Source organism: Onychostruthus taczanowskii, unplaced genomic scaffold (assembly GCF_017590055.1).
Source record: "Onychostruthus taczanowskii isolate IOZ18803 unplaced genomic scaffold, ASM1759005v1 scaffold51, whole genome shotgun sequence".
NCBI classification, from domain to species: domain Eukaryota; kingdom Metazoa; phylum Chordata; class Aves; order Passeriformes; family Passeridae; genus Onychostruthus; species Onychostruthus taczanowskii.
In genome coordinates this window covers 1,593,372-1,614,964 of record NW_024502680.1, presented here as the reverse complement: position 1 = coordinate 1,614,964, position 21,593 = coordinate 1,593,372, and the positions used below count along the sequence as shown (strand labels likewise).

The 21,593-nt window shown below is 40.4% G+C and overlaps 1 protein-coding gene across 2 annotated transcripts in view; it reads right to left on the bottom strand.

The window, feature by feature from the left end:
- LOC121342182 (glypican-5-like) overlaps positions 1 to 21,593 on the bottom strand; it is a 346,855-nt gene that overhangs the window by 301,310 nt on the left and 23,952 nt on the right. The window lies entirely within an intron of this gene.

Genomic DNA, 21,593 nt, shown 5'->3' with positions numbered 1-21,593 from the left:
CCCCAGCTCCCTTCCCTTCTCTGGACACTGCGTTCTTAAGATTATTGTTCTGATCAGAAAAGCATTCAACTTTCTATCACAAGAAACTAACAGCACAGTATTGAAGTCTTAATTTCAGTAAAAAACACATGAATTGGTCATTAATTTTCAGTTTCGCTGCTTTGAGTGATTCACTACATAAAGTAAATGATGTGTAAAGTAGAGAACAGTTCCATTTCCATAGGCTATTAAAACAGAAATATGGGAGGTTGGCAGCAGGGAAAATGGTCATGCTGCAGGGGAGTGCTGGTCTATTTAGAACCACTGCACGCATCTGAGTTTTACAGAAACAAGAAGAATTATACTGAAAAATGAACTCTCTTTTTTAAAAAAGTACTGCCCATTATAAATCACACTCTGCAAGATACACAGAATACAGAATAATCCTTGAATCATCACAAGCATTAGGCCATACTGACAGCTCGCAGCACTTACTGCCATGATATAACCTCTACTACAGGAAAGAATTTCGAAAATCCTCTTTTTCCAATACAGATGGCCCCTGGTTTTAGAGTCATAAAATCACATCAACAGGAGCACTTGATTTCCTTTTTCTGTATGGAAACTGCTGAGCCCTCTTAAAAGAAAGGCGAAAAACAAGATCCACGAAAACCAACATTGCAGTCCAGACTTTATGATATTATCAGTATCAAAATCAAAGTCAAACAAAAATTTTCTTGTGACAAAGATTCGTAAGAAAATCCTGGTTTGGTTTGGGGCACCTTGGCCTTGACAGATTAGCTTGTCTGGTACCTCTGGGCTGCCCTGCACTGCTTGTCCCTAACAAGCTCCTGAAAATATTCTCCCCTCCATATGCACAGAAAAACCTTTTGAGGATGAAATTAAATTACGTCACTTGAAATCAAGGTGGAGCACTCACTAGGCTACTAGTTAAGCTGCTCCTATTACAAGAGAAGAGCCTAAATCCTTTAGACACGTATCAAGATCCCAAGCTTCAGAAGTCAGCACCTTTCCTTTAAAATCTCCTTGTCAGGAAGCTCTGATTCTGAATAAGAAGTTTCTGGATGAGGAGAATGGGATTACTGCTGGCTTCCTCTTCAGGGACATCATTAACGCATACATTGAATCTTTCCAGCCTTTTTCTTCCCCACAATCCTCTGCATCTGCAATAGAAAAATCCTTCTCTCTCCTGCAAGCTGCAATGCCCTCAATCCCCACAGAGTCCCAGCCCCTCTTTACTCAGCAATTTTTTCCTTTTCTAAAAGACCTCACCTACCACTGACTGTTCACCTCCAGAAACAAAATTGCACCTATTTCCTCTAAAACTTTACTAGGGAGACCTGGGATTTCCTCTTCTTTCCCTGCAGACTCATTGTCCTGCAATCCTTCCTCTGTCCCAAAAGCCACTACTCCATAACGCTGCTGTGAGCAGCCACTTGCAGGTGGAATAAATCTGGAGTGTCCCATGCCATTCTAACGGCACTCCCAACATTCTATCCTCTGCACACACAATTGAAAACACACAGCCAAAATCTCCTCTACTGCTAGAAAGCTCAATTTTTCATTACCATGGAATTTGACCTGGAAGACCTACACTGAAGATGAACATCACTGGCATGGCACATGGAAAACCTGGGAGAGGTAAAGCTCTTAAACATTCCCCCGAGCATTTCTGGGCAGATTTCTGTCTGAGCATTCCTTAGATGATTCCTTGCCACCTTTTATTTCAAGACATCCCATAGGAAAAAAGTGTGAAACCCAACTCCGTCCACTGCCATCCAATAATTTCATCCAGTCCAGAGGAGAACACACTTAAACTGAAAATTGGGACTGGAGCAGACACCAATAGGAACAGACATGGCACTAAATCCTGCTCCTGAGGTCTCACCTGTGTGCTTCTACTCCTGCCTTCAAGAGTCACTGTGTGTGCAGAATCACAGCCTGCAAGGTCTCTGCTGACAGATTTAAATCATGGCCATGACATATTTGTCATACCTATATTTAAACCTCTGGAACTTAATAATAACATAATATAATAATATATTATATATAGTGTAATATATATAGTATAATATAATAGTAGTCATAATTGCTTATTTTTTCTTTTTCACTGGAACCTAAACAGTTAAAATAGTTTTATTTGAAAATACACTTCAAAATTTATAAAAACAAAAGAAAAGACATCACTTTTTTTATTAGAAGATGTACTGATTGAAGAGAATATGTCAGAGAGTACTAAAAAACCCAAAGAAATCATCAACAGGCAACATGAGTTACATACTGCCAAAAAACACTAAAACCAGCCTAGTGCAACAGTCACAGATTTATTGGTCTGGAAAGAATAAAGAGCCTCTCGAGCCAAAAGATGTTAGTGCATTAAAAACTGCAGTGGATCAAAACACTAGATATAATTTCACTAAGGGGAATCATTGAGGAGCATGGAATTTACATAGGGTTTCTTTACCCAGAATACATGAAGTCAGCATCTGGCTTCTTTTTATTAAAAATAGCATTTTTTTGCTTTTTTCTTTAAATTTTTTTTGGAATAGCTCATTGTAATGCCGTACAGCCAAAACCATTTTATCCTGCTGGCAAACATGTTCAATGTGGATTTAATAAATAATATGACTGGGAAAGTAGTTAATAAATATTATTTTTCACCAGGAGATCCTGCTGCCTACAGTGAGAAGCTATCCAAGGTTAGTTTGAGACACTGAGATGTGCATGTATGTTGATGTTTTGGGCTGGGTTTTGTTACTAACAAGGCACCAGGAACATGACTTTTGATGTCCCAACTGCAGCATTTTGATTTGAAAATGCAATGAGTGCCAGGTGCTGCTAATGCTGATCTAGGTGGGATTTTTAGCTCTATTTTTCTGGAATTCTAACATTATCAACAGAAGTCTTTTGACTGCAGGTGTAACTGCAAAGCACACGGATTCTGTTCCAGGGAAAAAGATCTGTTTAGTCAGAGATGATGAAGAACATTCACAGAGTTAAGATTCAGTCTGGCTCTGATTTGAATCAAGTTGATGAATTGTAAATAGAAACACTCTAATCCCACACAGGGACAGCAGGGAACTCCCAGAGCCTCTCTGATGTGCTGAATGGGTTCTTTTAGAAAGGAATGCCACACCTCAAGAATGCTGATTGAAAAAAAAAATCATTTTCCATAAAAAAAAATGGGAGGAGGGCAATTTCTTTTCTTTTAATTCTTCCTGGCACCAGCCAAAGATACGCACACAGAGTTTTGATGAATTCTGTTCCTCAATTTATAGGCAATAGTGTCCACACTACACAATGTTCATGTGCCTTATCTCAGTGTGCTTTTCCAGCTATTTAACAGATCACACAGGGTCATGGCCAGACCTCAAAAGCAAAGATGCTGCATGTGGAAACCTCCTGGTGTAAAGGAGAGGAAATCACAAGGCACAGTCTTTTCGGTCAGCAGATTATATGGGTTCAGATTTGCTGGTGTCAGAATTATTACTTATATTTTCAAAACAGATTTTAAGCAGAATGTGATTCTCCCACTTTTTTTTTTCCATTATTTTTCTTTTGGGTATGGTTAGGTGTGACTCTCCCATACATTTCAACTTGATCTGCAATTTTATGTTGACTGACCACTGTCCTAAGTCAGAATAATTCTGAAATAAATTCTAGGACTTGTTCTGAGTTACAAGTTTTTTAAAAACAAAACAAAACAAAACAACCATACAGCTGAAGTTTTCACATGATTTTCCACTGTAAGTAAAGGATATTCATGTTACTTCTCTATAATTGCCACTTCTAAAACATTACACATAGATTCATGCTTTAATTAATACAGTTTAACCTGACAACCTTAAATGGTTCTCAAAACCAAGTGGGATGAAAAATATTTGGAACTTTGTTTTACACAACATGCATATCTAAAAGATTAATTACTTTTTTTTTAAATTGAAGAGTACAACTCTTTAATAACTAAAATGCCAAGGTCCTCCTTCTTCATACAACAAGCACAACCAGAGATAAAACCATAGGCAGAATCTAAATAGAGTCCAAATTTGAGAATAAAAGAATGAACACATCCACAGTTCTCTATGTTTGTAAGCTACACTGGAAACAAAAACAACCAACCACAAATAGCATCCAAATACTAACAAGAAAAAGTCTTTTCTCACTTACAGCTCAACACAAATATTAAAACCATTTCAGATAAAATTTCATTTCCCACATCATGGATCAATAACTGCATCAATTTTAAAAAGCAAGCCAAGATGAGAATGTGTCCAAACTACTCTAAAGGTCATCATAAAGGCTTAATTCCATTTTTATATCCAATTTTTTATTTAAATAAATTGTCATGCACGCAAATGTGAGAAATTCAAAGGTTAGCGTGTAAATAGACTTGAGTTACTTCACTCAAGAGCCCTCAGGCTGTTGAAACTCATATCCTGGCAGACCAATAAAACTTGTATGAAATCAAAATGTTTGATCTCCAGAATGCTGAGTTCTTTGGTCCCAAGCCAATAAAGAACCTAACTATGTGTCTGTCTGTCTTTAAAGCACATGAATCCAGGGCTGACCCTGGCTTGTGCAGCCAGTGAGCCACAGCAGACGGCTGTGTAAGGAAGACGAGAATGAGGAGCTGTCCTGAGGGACAACTATCAGCCATGCAATGAGACCTGATGGCCCCTCAGCAGAAGAGAGTCCCCAGAGGGAGTTATCAGGGATGAGTCATTGAAGGGGTAAAGAACAGTGCCCCACCTGGTTTTAACAGCTTAGGGAGATGGTGACAGAACACAGACTTTTGGTTCCACCTTACACTGTGACACTCAGCACGGCAGGAGGATGGTTGAGTGCTCTTCACTGCAGGCAGAATTGGCTGCCAGGGCCGGAGCCCAGCCCCGCACTGCTCCTCCTGCCCTGGCTGAGCAGTGAAGAGCAGCCGTGGCTCTGGGGCCCTGCCAACACCCAGTCTGACTGGGAAGGAGCCTCACCATCCATCTTGAAAACTCGGGGGAAAACCTGAGCCCAGGACCTCGAAGCCTCCCTCTTCCCGTCTCCCTGGCTGCAGACATCTCTGCCAGGAGAAGGGGCTGTCTTCAGAAACTCATCTTGGGTTTACAGCACGGTGATCTCTGGTCAGGACAAGCACGCAGTGATGCTGATGCACATCAGCACGTCCAGTCCCTTCTCTCAGGCATGGACATGATAAAACAATGCATTATGTCAGCAGCTCTTGGTGGGCCTGGGTGCAGATGTGTGGGGCTGCTCTCCAGCACTTCCCACAGGGAAAGGGCTTGGATACCACACACAGGGAACTGCCTCCCTTACTCTCTCCTCACCTAGCAGCCTTACCCACTGCAAGTGCACCCTAAGTCCTCAAAACTCTGAGGTTCTGGATAACATGACTGGTTTTGTTATTTTAAGCAATGCAGATTGGTATATTCATATCTGACTGTGCTTCCATCCTGTCAGGGTGTAATCTTACCACCCAAATTTTTAATCAACATGCAGCATCAGAACAGCTCCATTGTGATTCCTGCTTAAAGAGGGCCTTGTGCTACACCAGCAAACCCAGCACGTGGCCTGGTGGCACTTGATATGACAGCAGTCCCAAAAGCTGTGTCACAGTGTGTGAGGGAAAGAGTGGGTGGGCTGGAAGCCTGCACTTTGCTTTTAGTATTTCAGTTTTATTGATCTTGAAATAAAAACTCACTAAAACTTGCTATAAAGCCCATCAGTCATAAAATAAGATCAAAAGCAGACCTATAGAAAAGATGTCTGCTTGAGGAAAAGACCTTGATGATGGTTTCAGAAATACAAGAAAGCACATCCTTAAATAATGTTTATAGCCTCAAAACTGCTCTGTTCAGACAGATTATAAAATTAGATAAAACTATCTATTGCCTTGAATGATGACAGGAAAATGAACGTTTCATCCTCTACAGAACCAGGAATGTTCAGATAAGATTTGTCTCTGCCATCACAAGATAAATCACCGTGGGTCTCATGCTGCTGTGATTTACACCAGTTACACCTGGTGAAACTCAAAAGCCTTCACTCAAGTTACTCCACCTGCAAGGAGCCATGAGGAGAATCAGTTTTCTGATACAGAGAGATAATTTAAAGATCTTTGAAACCTTCATTAGTTCTTTGCATTTTCCTTGAAGCTGTGCCATCCCCATCCTTATTTTATCTTTGTTATTCATCAGCACGTTATTGCTAAGCCCACAGTGGGTAGATGTGCAGGTACATATTTCTTTTTACACAGCTTTTGTACATGTCTTATTTGTCCTTGAATTCTTGGGTATTCCTTTCTGCAAAAGTAAAATTGTTGAGGCTAGTCTTGCTGCTCAGACCTAATGAACATACTTAGGAAAAAGAAAGGGAGGGAGGAAGTTTGGTGAATACTTTAAAAAAAAAAAAAAAAAAAAAAAACCAGATGACTAACCTCATAGCCCATTAGAAAATGTCTAGATGAAAATGCAAAAAAACTACAACAAATTCTGATTCAGACCACTGAAATGACACTTCCTGCTCTACAACCAAAGCATACCTGACTCATTAAAAAGCTCCCCTCCACTCTGAAGTTCATTGTGCACTCAGAAGAAGTGACAGCTCATGCTATCAAGTGCCACATGCACATGCTTAATGCGTGCAGCAAAGAGAGTGACTGACCCACGGGATCCACACACACAGGAGCTCCCTACCAGCAGGACAGACTGAAATGAGCAGACTTTTCTTCCACTTTAACCAGTGCCCCCAGCTCCAGCCTCAGATCTGCTGCAGAAGCAAACTGCTCAGCAGGATGAGAGGGATGTCAGGTGTGCTGCTGCTCAACAGCCTCAGACACCCAAAAAAGATTTGGTATGGAACAGCAACAGCTTTGCTGGAAGGAAGGCAGCCTGAGGATATTGGAAAATTGTGGTCGTTTTTGGGGTCCCTGTCGAGGAAGAAAACTGATGGATTTGATTCTGTGTTCTCAGAAGGCTAATTTATTATTTTATGATTTTATATTATATTAAAGAATGTTATACTAAAACTATACTAAAGAGTAGAGAAAGGATACAGAAGACAGAAGGTTACAAAGAGTGATAATGAAAACTGGTGACTCCTTCCAGAGTCCTGACAGAGCCTGACCATGATTGGTCATTAAGTCAAAACAATTCACATGAAACCAATCAAACATGCACCTGTTGGTAAACCATGTCCAAACTACATTTCAAAACAGCAAAACACAAGAGAAGCAAATCAGATAATTATTGTTTTCATTTTTCTCTGAGGCTTCTCAGCTTCCCAGGAAAAAATCCTGGCAAAGGGATTTTTCTAGAAAATATAATAGTAACAGAAAATGAAAGGTTAACAGGGAAGGATGGCACCTTTTATGACATGATTTGATACTTTGGACATAGAAATTCTTCAGCCACAGAACTATGAAGGTCTCAGACTGCAAGCAAGTCCATTTTCCTTCCCCACTGTATTGGCATAGCTAGTGAAACCAAATATCTGTTTTGTTCGAACACTAGCCTCCTCTCATACCCTTTGCAGAAGTTACTCTGCACATTTGAGTATCAAAGCATTGGTCCTCTTCCTCCATCTTTTCCAAATTTTGCCACCACGTACAGAAGCAGCAAGAGTGAGGTAGGTGTGATAAACAGTCTCAAAACCTGGAGGGAGGTAGTGGTGAAAGAGTATTTTTGCTGCTACATTTAGCATGTAAGCTAAAACATTAGGAGGTCATAAGAGTAATTTTGTTTTCAACAAAAATTAACTAGAGTGGGTTTTGGTTCTTCATACATTTACTTCCCCTGCAGAACTAAATCTCCATAAAATGTATTATTAAATCCAAATAATAAAGAGCATGTGCCTGCCTCTCTTTGCATATGCATATATCAGTACTTTACATTTTTTGTATCTCATATGTTTTGGCACTTCCTGACTTCCTCCTGTCCCCCAGCAGGACCCAATGAATGATGCTTCTCTCAGGAATCCATTTTTGCAGGTTGCCAGAAGGAGGTTTTTCAGTAATGAGTTCAAGCTGGCTCATACCCATTGCAGTTAACTCATTTGCCACTTAACAGTATATTCCATGGCACATCCCAATAAAGTAATCTTCACCAGGGAAACAGAAGCCTTCCCTTTTCTTTGGCATCATTATTGAAAAGCTTTAGTTCCATCCTATCCTTGGAGCCAGGGCCCAAGCTCAATTAAATCAGTGCAAAGATTATCAGGGTTTTTAACTGCTTTTGGGCCACAGCCAAGGCCAATGCTATATTCTGTTTTGTAAAGACTACATACATTTAAATCAGAGAAGACTCCTGTCACCATGATATTTTATAAAAATCCCTTTGCCAGGATTTTTTTCTCCTGAGACGCTAAGAAGCCTCAGAGGAAAAGAAAAACAATAATTATCTGCTGCTGTGGAATGCAACAGGTGCATCTTTGATTGGTCCATGTGAGCTGTTCCTACTTAATGACCAGTCATGGTCCAGCTATGTCAGACTTTCTGAGAGTCACGGGCTTTTATTATTCATTCCATTCCTTTCTAGTTTTCTGATAAATCCTTTCTCTCTGTTCTTTTTAGTATAGTATTTTAATATAATATAATATCATAATGTAATAAATTAACCTTCTAAAACATGAAGTCAAGATTCTCATCTCTTCCCTCATCCTGGAAACCCTCAAACACAGCCACAGACTCTCTCTCATTCCTGTGTTTGCAGGTAAAAAACAATATTCATCTTGGTAAGAGCTACTTCATCACTCACTGGTACTATATCCTCCTAATATCTGCCAGCACTGTTCAGTAGCTTCATGCTCAGGGACAGAACCTGCATGCCTGAAAGCTCTCACCTTCGTGAGAGTTATAAATATCAGTCACTGCCACATAAATCCTTGCAGTGACTCCAGGACAGCAGTGGCTTCAGCAGGAACTTCTCAAGGAAACCCTTCTGAATCACTAAAATTCCCTTTACTCCTAGTGCACAGATGCACTCTTCCATTATTCCCAAGGGTACTGAAATTAGGTATATACATGAAGACTGATATATTCATAACTAACCCAAAACAATCAACAGAAGAGCAGTCTGGGTTAAAAGGATTCACCCTCCTGCACGTGGTCTGCTATTTCTTTGATTTCACATTTGTTTGCTAGTTCCCCTAAAACGTTAACTTTTTTGGCAATAAATTTGCTGGCTTTCAAATTTTCTGACAATTTTTTTCCAGCTGACTATACTTGAAGAAGTTAGTATTTCTGGAGTGTGAAGTTTAAAGCATTAAAAAAACAAAACTATTCCTTGAATTTGGTTTTTGTATTTGTAACTTTAGACCTACTCCCATTCTCTGTGCCATTATTTTTTCTGCAGTGTTCCAGCATTTTATGCCTCATGTTTACAACTACCACGTGCTCCTTTTCTGCCAAGTTCAGTGAAGAAGGAAGGATGCAATGTGCTACAGGAGGTGAGTCCTGCCAAACCTCAACAGCCTCTTTTCACGCCATTTGCTCAGCAAAAAGAAGTGCCTCAGATTCAGCAGTCTGTAAGAGCATTTCAGAGACCCACACATCTCTGTGTTTTTAAAATATAAAAATTCCTCATATTTAATGTTAACTACACACCAATATGACTGGCATCTGGATTATTTCCTGCTAAGTCAGATGCCTGACTAAATCATCAAATAGCCCTGATTTCTGATTTCTAGTGCACAGGAAAACATAAAAATCAGCTCTTTGACACATATCAAAACTTTTCCTTAGAGCCATCTGCCCAGGTAGAAACAGAAGGAAGGTATTCCAGAGAGATTAGGCCATATTTTCTGTTAGGACTTTCACACAACCACCTGGCCCAAAACTACTGAGAGAGAAAAGGAGGATGTAACACATGAGGAAGTGATTAAATGCATGTAGAAAAGAGGTTCTAGCTTAGATAACTGCTTTCTGCCTGCCTGTCAGCTGTTGTTTCTCAGAATGCTATTTATCCACCCAAAATTACTGCCTACCCAGCTGTAGGAGCACTGTTCTTGGGTGGAACAGGACTCTGCAGCTGGGCTGGGGAAAGCTAAGCCTGGTCATGGAGAGAAGGAATGAGGAGAGGTTCCCAGAGCAGTGAGTTCTGCACAAGGTGCCAGTGGGGCACAGGGCTTCAAACATTCCAGCAGCTCCTGCAGTCCTGGTCATGCATGGGAAATGCAGATACTACGAAGAAGCCTTCTCAGAACACAGCTAAAAGGGGCAAAAAAGAGTTCTAGAAGTTCCATGTTTCTCATGTGCATCTCTAAAATCCTGGTACCAGAGAGACACAGTGTATTGTTATGAAAAGCCTCTATTCCAGTCCACAGCCTTCTGTTTACAATAAATGCTATGAAACCCAACAAAAGCAATAACAGAAAGGGTAAAGAAATTATTCTATCCCCTACAGACAAACCTCTTTCCCACAGCAATCTAAAACAGACTAGGGGAAGCTCTCACAAGCATCTGACAGCACAAATCAGAAAAAAAGTTACACAACTGCAAAACAGTCGCAGCAGGAAGGGTAAGAACTGTTAAAGCTCTTCTTTCTCTCAAGAATCCATGAAGGTTTGCATCAATACTTACCTTCCAAATGTAAACATCTAATTTTAGCATGGTACAAAGACAGAAGTCTCAATACAGGAAAATGAAGAGAGCCAATCTCAAGCCGTTCTCTTTCCAATGAAAAGATTCAGAGCAGATGAAGTTATTTTCAGCAGGACAAAACAGTTGGATCCTCTCACATCTGAGAAGAAACACCCTTTAATTGCTATGAATAGGACTGTAGGACTGAGGGAAGAATCTGGGAGTAGGCAGGAAAGTCATGACCCATAAATTTCTTACTTCCAAGTCCTATTCTTGCATTGCTTTCACTCAGATTCACTCCAAAGCCAAGAGCTTCTCCACACCAAGTCTGAAGAACAGGGGGAGGGTGTAGTGGTTTTGGTTTGTTAATTTTAGATTTTTTGTTTAATTTTGAGATTTTTTTAATTAATGTGTTGATGAGTGTGGTGGGCTTTAGTGTTGGTTAATTATTAATGTATTTATTTTTTGTTGTGAGATAGGATTAGGAGTAGGTTTAAAATTTTTAATGGCATAAAGAATATTTTATTAATAATAATTAAAAGAAAAATGTAGCAAGAATTAAATATTTTAGAATAGTTTTTTCTCTTTTTTTTAACTGATAATGTAAAGAAATAAAGAAAAAGTTTTTTTTTTTTTTTTTTTTTTTTTTTTTTTTTTACTGATAATGCAAAGAAATAAAACTTAAAATTTTAAGTTTCAATTTCAATGGGAAGCTGCTAGGAAGCAGCATCAATCCTTTCCCCACTGAAATGGACAGGAAATAATGCAGCACATTTTATTTACAACACAAATCTTCCTAATCCCCAAATCTAAGATATCTGAGGGCAGAGAAAATGTTTTGAGCTTTTTGTCAGGCTGGTGATAAAACTAAGAGATACAGTACTTCATTTAAGAAAAACCCAACTCTCAGGAAAATAGCAAACAAAAGGCACAATCCAATAGCTGCTTCCAGAATATTTACACTCCATCTGCACAGCCCAAAGTGGAGGAATGCAATCCAAACAGATGTCCATGAAAAAGGCACAGGACCAGGAATCCTCATTAACTTCAAATCTGATATGCTGCACATGTCATTTCACTGATACTTCTGAGGACAGATGGAAAGCCATGTCCATTAAAAATCATATGGAAAAGTCGGTTTTAGTGAGAATTGTGTTCACATACCATGGATTTGAGCAGACACCTCTTGGATATACTGGCATTTCCTTAAAAATGCCACTTTCCCCACACTGGTGTACACAGGGCTGGTCCAAATGCTGCTCCAAAGCACCTCTGACACCCTTGCCATGGGGCAACCAAAAAAAAAAAAAATCACAAAAAAAAGGACACAATCACCCACACACAAAAAACCCACACCATCAGGGTTAGCTTCCCTGCCTCCGAAGTGTGCTACAAATCTGGAAACTTTTGAATGTGTTTTGTCTGAAGTAAGCCCATGAAGAAGCTCATTAAAAATCAAGTACATCTCTTTCCAAACTAAAGTCTCCTCCAAGCCTGCCAACCCCAAAGCTCTCAGCTGATGGGTGACCAGGGAAGCCATGACACTCCAGAGTATCAAGGAAATTGTGAACTAAGATCAAACCTGAACCCTGATCCAAAAATCCCAACATAACTCAGAAGCTCTCTCTTACACTGAAAAACACGACCCTGTAGGTTTTGCACACCCTCCATCTGTCTGTGCTCCTTTCCCTTGTGTTACAGGAACTGTGATCTTCCCAGCACTGTCACAGTGACTTAGGGCTTCACCTGCAGCCCCAGCCCATCAATAAAATACCCCACAACAGCAACGGGTCACCTTCTGTCAATAACGGTGTGAAAAGAAAACTTCATTCTGTTTTTTTTACAACTAGACACACCTAACAGTTTAGATCAGTAATGCATCATGTTACACAGCATTACTAAAAGGCATACATTCAAATTACTCTAAAAGCAGAAACAGATTACATCTGCATAACAGATTCATTAATTTGGATAAAAACCCCAAAATAATCTAAGTCATTCTACCTTTGCCCTCTAAACCAAGGCAAAAAAACCCTCAATGGCAGTGTATATGTAAACCTAAAAAAAAAATTTTTTTATTTTCTGAGTACAATATTCATCCACTGAGTCTACAGTTGGCACACTGCAAACTGAAATGCCACCATCACTGGGGCACAGAGCTGAGACTGGAAGCTATTTCTATCTCCTGTGCTCCCCTGAACACACTTGCTCTGACATTCTGCTCTCTTAACCTTGCAGTCCCAGTAATTTTCTTTTTAAGTCTGAAAATGCAATGGTGGAAATGAAGAATTTACAGTAAATAGTCCTTTCTGTAAGGGTTTTACTCATATTTTTACTGAACTGCCCAACGTTTATAATATTGCAGTACCAACACTCTTGCTCAAAAAAATTCTACAATTTTGGTTCCAGAAATGGCTTAAGAAAGTGCCTCTCCTGTTTTCAAATTCACAGGAAAAGGGCTAATAAAACAACAAAAGTAATTTTTAACAACTGATCATCTTTGGGAGAGAAGGATGTGTAATAAAAAGCTGAATTATCATTAAAATACCCCCAAACTGACAGTCAGCGGTCTTTTCATTCCAAAAAACACTTTGGAGCAAAAGTAAAAACAAAAAATAAATCCTTCGTGCAGGATCTTCATACACTTAGACTCCTATTCAGAAATTTGTCAGAACACATTCTTTCTCAGAACTTCATCCACTTCTTTCTCAAAATGTCAGCCTGACTTTGGCAAGCAAGAATTCGATTGCGGGGAGAACAATTGGATTTCAGAAGATTTCCTGAAGCACTCCCACAGCCAGCAGCAGAGTCACTGGGCTGAGGGACTGGAGGGAATCACACTGGGCATTTCTTGATGGAAACACCATGTGAAAACAAAAGGGAAATAAAGGGAGAAAACCACCCACCTTCTAGAGCCCAAGAAGGAGATAACAGAAATTTCACAACAAGGCTGTGAATTAGGTGTGCAACTCCAGAAGAAAGGACAATAAAGGAGACACCAGGTGGCCAAGCCCTCAGATTCATTTGCTCACTTTGCTTTTGCAGGCTTTTTGGTCTTTTTTTTTTTTTTTTTAATGAATAAACACTTTTCTCCAGCCATCTTTGCGTTTTCTAGCTCAACTAACACCTCATGAGTTTGCTGGGCTACAGTTCCACCACGTTTTTCTACTCTGGAAATACAGTTCAACAGCCTGACAAGGCACTGGGGAGAATGAACAGGAAGAAAAAGACAAATACAAACACCAACAGGTGAAATATGGACAGGGATGGAAGATAACTAAATATATGATCACATGATATATATGTGTGTGTGTTCATTAGATTTCTACCCACACTGCCTGAAAAGCAGCTATACATAGATGATGAAGTGACTGTCCCTGCCCCAAACTGCTGACATTCTAGGCATCAAATGGCAGCCACAGGCACACAAGCTCAGGAAGAAAGTTTACATGATGATTATCAAAGCTAAATGGATGATATCTTATCTGGATGATTTGCCGTTTCCTTTTAAATGTATTTAATGTTTATTTCTCTCACCACTTCACATGGAATCATCCTGTCCTTTCAAAGCCTCAGGCCAAACAGTTCCATAAAATCTGTATTTAATAAATTGAATGTTACAAAGATATCTAAACAATACAGCACTTTTGCTTAGAAGTCAAAGCACTGCAATCCCAATAACCAGCCAAAAACTTCAATACTGATAAGTATATAATGATTTCCAGTGTAAGCTTCTGGCAATATTCTCCAGCTATCCACAAGCACAGCTGTGCACGTGCACTCTGCAGGAAGAACTGCACCATCCCACAAAGCAAGCCTGCACCAAGGAATTCCTGCAACACTGAGCTGCTCACAGGGCTGGGCACTGCCAAGGGTGACTGCTGACTGCCAGGGGTTAAAAGGTCATTTCAGTGGAACAGGTAAGACTTAATGGAGGGTTTTCCTATGTTTGAGGAGAAATCCACTATTAACAATACAGTCACCAGCTGTAGTTACCCTATAAAGACAATGTAGATGTGATCATTACTGAATTTGGTTTGCAGGACAGTGATTTCCATTCTACAGCTAGAAATAAGCATCCTTCATAAGTTTTAATTTATTTTTCCACTTGATTTGAAAGCATAAAGTCATCAGAATTTTCTTATTTCCTCCATTATTCTTCTGATTTTTCCTGTGTTCTTTTAAAGACCTGTGATTTCTTCTTCCTAACAAGCTGCCCAAATGACAAGCAGCAGCCAAGGGATACATTAATGTAACCAGAAACACACAGAAATTACCAAGACCAACAGGTATTTATGTTCCAGAGGAGTCAGAGATGCTGATAAAACACCAGCATCACAGGTGGATAAATCCTGGCTGTAAAGGCACAGAATCTTTACAGCTCACACATCTCTAACATGAAAGGGAGCACAGGAAAAGCCAAAACTGTTCTCATCTGAATTTTTATACTGGGACAAAAAGCTGGAATTACTGGCCTATAATTACTACTGTACCTGACATTTAGATCACAGGTGACCAGCAGCATGGGTTACAGTGGAAAATACAGGATGAAAGGTGTACTTCAGATGCAGGAGGGGAGCGCTATCAAGGAAATATAGAATGGGATTGGTAGTTTAATTAGGGAAATTATCTTTTCTGTACGATTTAAATAACCTTGAAAAAAAGAGTGAAAATCATAAAAACCCATCAGATACCTGCTTTCTGTAATGTACCCTATGGGAAATGAAACAGTATGGGAAGAATCTAGAGGCACACAGTCTTACAGGACATGAGAGGCTGGAATTAACTTCTGCACAAGCTCATTTTATGTCTAATAGGCACTACAGGAAAATTTTAAAGGTAGGGTTAATTTAAACCTTAGGTTTTTATTTGGGGTTTTTCCCTATTTAATTTTCAACTTGTACATAGAAATAAAGTAAATTTCTTAAATTATTCATGGACAGCAGATCACACTGATTTCAATTTCTATGAAAAATGGAACAAGACAAGACACCAAGTAAGAATCATATTAATTCTTTCAGTAATGTACAGCATTAAAGCATCAATCTGAATCTAGAATCCTGACCAAAATGTACACACAACTTCTGAAAAGATATTGTTCCAAAGCATCACAGGTAGTATTTCAGCCAAAAAAAATACCACCTCACACCATTCAGAAATACAGACAGAACACATAAGCTGCACAGTGAGTTCAATAATCTCCATTTACAACGTAATGTTAATATTTACTCACAGTCCCTGGCCCCCACCAAGATTTTATTTTAATTTTGCACATTCAGAAGATAAAAGGTGAGAGCATTAGGGAACAGCACATTGCAAACTTTTTATTTTGCTGAGAGAAGGACAGAATTTAACACCCCCTTCCACCACCCCACATGCAAAGACTGAAATCTTAGCAAAGCCCTGGGCTCTAAAACCACACATGGCACATAGAAGATAAAATCTTATAGGCAATAATATATTTGTAATGGTAAATTTCAGGATCAATGGACACCATGGAACAAGTAGGCAGTGTGTTTAAAGCAGGAGACCTGAAGCACAATTAAACAGTATCAGCACATAGTCAACATTGACAAGAATTGTCAAGAATTGCTGTGGCAACCAAAAGATAACGTGGGGAGAAGGGAATTAAGGGACAGTGAGCCCAACAATGGATAATTACACCACTGGATAATTGGTACATCTTGGCCTAGACTTGCCAAGCTCTGGAATTCTCAGTCTCCAGGGTAAGAGGGAAGCATGTTCATATTTCTGATAGATTTCCCTGTTCATTTACTGCCCATGCCCTCATTTAGGGCAAAGCAGCCCAACCACGCCAAGATTAAGGACAAGAGGAGCCCCTCTCCATCCTGCAGCAAACACCTTAGGAGACTACAGTCAGACAAAATTCCTTCCTCTCCGAGGTCTCTAGAAATCTAGAAAATACATTTTTAGAGGGATCCTATGGTATATGATGTTCCACTTCAGGAAACACATCTTCTCTTCCCTGATCCTCCCTTTATCTGTCTGCAGCACCAATACACCCAAACTGAGGTACTTCCTACAAGTGCCTGAAGTCTGTAAAGAATACCCAGTGAAGTGCTGTGTTTGCACTTCACCAAGGACAGCAGCAGCTGAGCCAAGGCTGGTCTGGTCACTGGGATGAACTCAGGCTTTGCACCTGCAGCCCCAAAGGCAGCCAGCAGTGCTCCACCAGCAGGCAGCTCACAGCTGGGAAGGGATGCTGCAGCCTTGGATGCATGCACAGCCCCAGCTCTCACTGCTGCTGGAGAACACAGATCCACTGGGGCCTGGAACAGGACGGGGACAGGGACACTCCAGTGGAGCCTCTCCCTCTGGTGGAAATAATTTTTGCCTAGAGCCAAAACCAAACTCTGCATCCTGGCCTGTTGGAATTCTGGATGCTGAGGATTTTAGACTTTCTGTGCTGACAGACTCTGAATCCCAAGAGAACACTGCATTTGATCTGAGGCTGTGGAGAAGGCTTCCAAAATTGAATGACAGAAGTGGGATGATGGCAGTGTAGTTTGAATAGGAGTGTGTAATATGACAGGGTGGAAAACTTAGGAGTTTGGGGTTTTGGAATATAGTAATATATATGGTGCAGGATGGAGGTTTTAGGGCAGAGACTGGTCCTTCTTTACCTTCTTCTTCACGGGTTTGGGTGGTATTGTAATTGGACATTATGTGCCTTTTTAATGAAAGACTGCAGAACTCACTGCTGTGAGACTGTAACTTCCAGCTCAAAGGTCAGCAGAGCACAACACAAGCGGGAAGGGGTGGGGAACAACTTGTCTGAGCAAATGACCAAGCAGTACAGGACTACAAAAACCTATTTAGAAAACAACATTTCTGCATTTCTATAATCCAGCAGTAAATAACAGGAACCAGAAGCACTGGTGGTGAGCTTTGGCAGGTTTCTGCTGGTGATGGTTGGCTTTTTTTTAAATAGCTCATCGATTCTGGACTGCATCCATCTCCAGCATTGTGGCTACACTTCATGTAGTAATTTACTTCAAACCAGAGCGCGCTTCTACAGCCAAGTCTTTGTTTTGTAAATGTCATTGCACTTCAACACCATTAACCAGACACCCCTATTTCAAGCTGATATTCCTAAATTCAGTAAAAATAAGTATCAGGAACACTGCAACAGAGCCAAATGAAAACAGAAAATGTTTTTGACTCGCACAGCCCTGAGTGCAGTGTAGTGTATTACTGCTTTCTGGGAGAGTTTGGATCAGCTGATTAATGGGCCCACTGGTGCTATACATCCAAGATCCCCTGAAACCATTCAGTTATCCCCATTCCCCGTGGAGGCTTCAGAGGAAAATCTTTGTGCTTAAGGACTTTATGGATCAACTAGGCATTAACTTTCAGGCATTTTACTGACAACCAGAAGTCCTGGACTGCAACAAGCAGCTTCCCTTTCTGTCATTCATGTCCTTCCCAAGTTTCCTCCTTGGATCAGATGGCAACAGGGCAAACCAAAGTGCATGCACTGCAATGTCAGGGCACCTGCAGCTGTTAGAAACTGCAGCAAGGTGCTTTCCCAACCAGCATCTTCCCATTGTGTAGAAAGCAGAAGGTGAGCTCAGCTTTGCCAAACCCTGTGGGCTAGAAGTGAGAAGAACAGAGCTCCAAAGCTCATCCTCCCTCCTATAGTTGGGAGAACACTGGAACTGATCAAGGTCAAATGAATGTTATTTCAGAAAAGTAAGACAAATTAGTGCTTCATGACAACCAGGTTTGTTCACAGAAGCTTTCTCTTCAGAGGCTAGTGAACAATCCCTACTGCCTACTGTAAAAACAAGTGCAGAGAACAGTAATTCTTTTAAACTGTTGAGTCTGAAGTTTTTCACCACATTTCCGGGAGCTGGTAATTTGGTGACTGAGAAGTGATGTAGGTTTAAAAGTATCTTGTTCTGCCTCTGTGCAGAGACCATCAGCAGAACAAATAAATTAGCAGTGTTTGGATTCTCATTACCTCAAATTAGCCTCAGCATACTATGACAGGAGCAGAGCCAAGCTGTCTGTGGGTCCTTATGTGGCACCTGTTAGCACTCCATAAAGGACACAGAAAAGGGAGGCCAGGTTCTCTCTGCTGTCTGACCACAACAAAGCTTTCCTGTCAGACTATCCAGACCTCTTCTGACAGCAACTTTCAGCCTGCACACCCACACTGCCCCTAATCCACTAACAATGAAGCACTTGCCACACTTGGAAGTGTCCCCAAGGGGTGCAGGGACTGCATGAGGAAATTGGGGCAGGAATGGATGACTCTCCCAAATAACAGGTGTCATCACCACAAAGACATCCATCTAAAATAATACTTTTGTTTACATGCAAGCCTAAAATAACCACTGTGACAAAGGAAACAGTGAAGAGAATCTTCAGTTATCACAGGGAAAGTGAGATACAAAATGGAAGTGTCCTGTTTCATTATTCATTTAAATAGTTCTGCTGGGCATTTCAGGCTGCAGCCACAGGAGCAAAGACAGGCAGGCACATCTCTGGGTGGGACAAAGTGACCTGCTCCAAAATGCATCCACAACAAAGCCAGCTGTGGAGAGCCAGAGGCTGACAGGGGGGATCATGACAACAGGCACACTCCTCTGTTACACTGCTCCTGTTACAGCCTGGATCACTCACTCATCTCATGCTCTTACTCCTCCTTGCCTGTGATTCTATTTGGAGCAGACACACAGCTGTGGAGGGACTAAAACCATGGTTATGACCTCAAGGCTACACCATGGACCAGAATATGAAGAGAAAGCAAATGCATCAGCTTTCCATGAAAGCCTCCCACGGGGCCCTGCTTGCATTCAGCCTGTCAGAGCCCCAGATTTTGTGTCAATGTATGGTTTTGCAGGAGCTGATTGTGATGCTGTGCCTCCCAAGCAGCCAGCTGGCCCTTCCATTCCTCTGTCCTGCTTCTCATGGGGAGGGCATTTTTCACTGCAGTTGGTGCCAGTGGGGCTCTTCCTCCTCAGATCAGTGCTTGACCACCTGAGACAGGCATTCAAGCAAAACACATCCATGCACGAGCTTGATTTAGCACAGTGTTTGAGCAAAAAACACTTGCTAGCATTGGAAACTTTAAAGGGGAAAAATATTGGGACAACCTTAGTGCTGAAGTTGTCCATATAAATGGATTGGGCACTAGCCCAAATACAAGAAGCCTGCCCACAGCTGTGATGTATTTAATCAGGTCTTACAGACTAATTATTTTGCACAACTAAATCCACCTGTGAAAATTGTCTTATTTCAGCTGTGGGCAAAGCTACTTAAATAACATTTTTACCTTCAAGAAGAAAACCCCAAACAGTATCTCTTCAAGTCCAAAATACCCACAGCCAACTGCAGTGCCAAGACTGTAGAGGGAATTGTACTTAACCAAATTCATATCAAAAGTCCTACTCATGTGAGAAAGCCCTTTATTACTAATACTTGGGGCACTTAAATGTGTCCCCAGAACTGTCTTCTGACTTCTTTGAAAGAAGATAAGGAGATCATAACTTTAAAAGAACCAAACAAACAACATTCTCTTTAGGTGTCTGCCCTTCCAAAAAAGTTCTCTCTTTTTCCCAATGAAATTTAACTGCCACCATTATGTTCTCAGTGATGGACCACTGAAAATCCATTTCTTACACCACAGTAATCTTGAAAATTATTTCATCAGCATTGATGTAATATTACCAGTATTGTCTGCTTAAAGTGCATAAAAAGCAGCTTAGATTTCCTCAGAAACAGGCAGCAAGGCTAACTACTGCTTTGCTTTGACTAAACTAACATATATGTGTATATATAAAAGTAAATTGTGCATGAAAATTGCACAAGTAAACACCACTCCATACAAATGAATAAAGTGCTATTTTTCAGTAAGTCTGAGTCAGTTCTCCCTGCTGCAAAAAAACCCCATGAAATCTGAAAAGCATCTGAAAGCTTCTAAACATCAGGGTTTCCTTTTCTCAGGCTGTAAAATGTGCTGTTGGCACACTCACTTTATCATTCAAAATAGCAAGAAGTGAAAACAGACCAAAAGGACAGAGTTAATTCAATGCAAAGATCTTCTCTCTCAGTAAATGTCTCGCACAGCACCACTCTTAGCAACAGAATGTTTATCCACCACAAGATAAAGGGAGAGGCTTTTCCCTGACACCTGGGACAAAACCAAAGAACAAAAGCAGCTCCCAGTGCAAGCCAGCAAAGTTACATTTTTCAAGTGTTCCCTCCTAATGCAGACAGAAGGCCAGCCACAGCAAGTCACAACAAACAACCTATTTACCCACTTCCAGAAAATGCTTGTAAATTTAAACTGTGTGGAATGTCTAACTACTGCTTTCATTCCATCAAAAGGCTTCATCTGCAATGGACAATAAAGCCTCTGGCTTGACCCAAAGGGGCTGCTAGGTTAATCTATTCTGACCTTACCTTTATTCAATCATAATACTGAAAGATTGCTTGAATGAATAACCAGCATTTAACAATGCCAACAGGCACTCTTTCACTACAGTGCTCCTCTGAAGTGCCCTCCAAGCCAATTTTTTAATGAAAGGGGATATCAAACATTTTCAAAAAATTAATTGTAAAATAAACCAAAAGTGCCATTTCTCACTTGTGGGTAAAAAAGGAATGATATAAAAAAAAAAAACCAAAAGAAGAAGAAAATTTTTCTCTTGCCCCTTCATGTCTATTTCAGCATTCCACCATCACTTATTGTCAATTTTTGATAATATGCTGTCTCTTATTAACTGTCAGTCACATCTTTTATTTATAGTATTTTCACTCAAATGGAAGAAACCAGACAAAAAAAGATACTACTGATAAAACCTGCCCTCTAACAATAGATCTTAATCACCCAGGCCTCAACATTTGGTATTTTAATAACTACTGGCTTCGATTCTGAACCCATTCCATGAGGGTGCTCAGCACTGAACATGGCAAAGCAGAGTTAAAATTAAGCACATAATTAGGCCCACAGAGGTCAGTAAGCTGGATTCACCACTCACTGACT